Source organism: Gymnodraco acuticeps, unplaced genomic scaffold (genome assembly GCF_902827175.1).
Source record: "Gymnodraco acuticeps unplaced genomic scaffold, fGymAcu1.1, whole genome shotgun sequence".
Taxonomy (NCBI): domain Eukaryota; kingdom Metazoa; phylum Chordata; class Actinopteri; order Perciformes; family Bathydraconidae; genus Gymnodraco; species Gymnodraco acuticeps.
The window spans coordinates 2,279,519-2,282,548 of NW_022990198.1; positions in this window are offsets into that span (position 1 = coordinate 2,279,519).

Below are 3,030 nucleotides of genomic sequence, written 5' to 3' on the forward strand. Positions count from 1 at the left end.
CTTAACATGACTGAATGCACCTGAATTGTTTTGACTTATTAACCTACTTTAAGCCTCTCACATTCATGGGTTTCAGGAGCTTTCACTCCCTGCCCCAAACTCTGTCCAATACACTTCATTACTGACTTGTTTTCACTGTGTGGTTTGTCATAATTACTGTTTTGTTTAAAAGATCCTCACTTGCTTCCCTCAAATTACAGTTTTATTTTTAATTGTGTGTCGTGTGTTAATGAAGTGTGTTGATTTGATAGAAAAATGGCTCCATCTTGTGGTTGTAAATATTTCAGTGAATACTAAGCATGCTGTTTAAGCTCACTCACTCTGCCTTAGTTCACAGTATTCACAGCAGAGACACTACATCCAAGTCTCTCAAAATGCCCCAAATGTGTCCATATTGCTGTAAAGAATTATTTTAGATCCTAATATAAGTTTGACATTTGAAATACATTTCAGCTCTTTTCAGATTTGTATACACATGACAAGAGGCATACATTAATAAGAGCTAAAAATAGTATTTCCATCTCAGTGCACAGTATCATCACCCTACACAGGCTGAATGCATTGCCCACTACAGGCATGTGCTGCCATCTAGAGGTGGACAGAGTCAATGCATCTGTTTAAGATTAGGATGCACAATCTACAGTACTCGGTGCAGATCATCACATCATTGGCTGATAAAGTGATATTCATATTATTATAAATTACATACATTTTAGCTGATAAATGATCAGGCGATAATACAAAACCATGCTTTCATGAAATTACCAAGCACAGCATAGAGAAGACAACAACATGTTTTCTCTAAAATAAGTAAATACACATTCGAAGAGTCATCTATTGTTTTTGCTGTTAAATAGTTATGTCAGTTAGATTTGGTTGGCTATTCAATAATCCATTTTAGCTTACTTTATGAACCTCGTTTACATTTTTTTTTTTAAATTACCGCTCATTATCTGTTATTAGTATCCACTGAGAACAAATTCAACTGTGTTAAACTAAGAATAATGTTGCTAGTTCATGTTATCCCAGATTGAGATCAAGATGAAGGTCAAGATCGAGGATGGATGTGCTTTAAGCAATGGGGCTCAAGAGGCCATCAAACCCGTGGTCTGTTTTTAGCCAATACATTACAGGTCTGCAGTTGAGATCAAAGTGAAGCCTGTGTCCAATGATGGGGGTGGAACCGACAGTGAAAGAAGTTCTCATGAACTAAGTTCTCATGAACCTTTGTGGGAAAAGTACTGCGGTGTGAATGCGCCAAATTGACTGTTTAACTGTATGAGCAAAACTCAACTGAAATGGTTCATTAGTGGCCTTTGTTGTGAGTGTTATTTAAAATAAAAACATATCTTTGACAAATGTTCCTGAACTTGTCAATGTCTGGGTGTTTCAGCTTCATATTGCCAGTTTTAAGAAGCAGAACAATTGACCACTTGTTGTGCGCACAGCATAGACATCCTTTAGTCGCACAGACTCGAACTTTAAACTGTACTTATGTATTATCCACAAACATCGGATCTGTAAAGCGGGGACATAGTTGTTATGAAAATCGAAAACATTTCGTTATGAAACCTAGCTCAAATGCCTTATTTTAGGATGTTACGCGAAGTCCTTGAAGGCAGCACGCTCTGTCTCTTGTCCCTGTCCTCGGGTCCAGCTCGAGTCTCCTGAGAGTCTGACTGCCGGTGGGGTGTGTCTGCTGGAGATAGAGCTGGAGAGAGTCAGCTGCGTCAAGTGGGCCACAAACAGACAGGAAAAACCGGAAGTCGCATGAGTTTGTCTTTAAAATAAAAGAGCCAAAACACCTGCCACTGCCTTTGCATCTGCAAATAAAGAACCGAAATCAGTAATGTAAAACATAATCAGTAGAATCATCATGATGTAATCATCGTTAGAATACATTGTATTCCCACACGGAACAACACTAGCAAACATAACAAGAGAAAAAACTAAAAGCAATACAGAGAATATAAACCAGTAAAAGGTAGACTATACGTCTTCTTCCTCTGCATTGCAACCCATTAAAATAAACGTTTTGGCACACACTTGTTCTTAATTTTACCTCGGTTTGTTAGTCTGCTTACCTCATGTAAACCTTCAATTCTATTTGTTTTTGCTTAAGGTTTTTTTGCAAGTGCACTTTGTAGTCATTGTTTTATAAAGGTGCTATAATTATGTATTTTTAATGATTATTATCATATTTTATTATTATTATTATTATGGTTATTGAAAGAAAAGCAGTGGAATAGGCTATGCATGAAATGGAAATGTTCAATAATTATTTCATTTACTATTATGATCAAACAGTTGGATCAAAATGTGTTGAATTAATTGATTACCAATAGAGAGGCGAAGTCCCTCCTCTTCTGGTTGAGCTCCATGGGACCTTATTTCTGAAAAGTTATGCATTGAAGTCAATGGAGAGAGAAAGATTATCTTTCGATCCCGTTTGAATTGCGCCACGAATTACACATATGATGTTTGTCAATTTTTCAAGATAATTTTACAAGTCAAAAAAATTAAAATGTGTCGTAAAACTGTGAAGTAACACTTTTTTTTGGTGTGAAACCGCTCAATAAACTACATCTCCCGTCTCGCACCACACACCAAGACGGCCGTCACGTTGGCATATTTCACTTCTTTCTTTTAGAATGAGGCGGAAAGTATTAAAAGAGGTGAAAATCACGACAAGTCTGGGCATGTTGAGAACTGTACATACACAAAAGGGGAGTTAGTCGGGACCGGGATTCTGGGATTTGTAGTCTTTCTAGTTGCGTATTTTTCATAGTCTTATATTTCAACAGTTTTACCACAAACTGTGACTTTTTTGACATGGAAATTATTATTTAAGATTGACAAACATCATATGTGTAATTCGTGGCACAATTCAAACGGGATCAAAAGATAATCTTTCTCTCTCCATTGACTCTTCAATACAAACTTTTTCCGAAATAAGGTCCCATGAGTCCCACCGGAAGGGGAGGGACTTCGCCTCTCTATTGTTTATTTTGAAAGTTTCGACCGGAAACT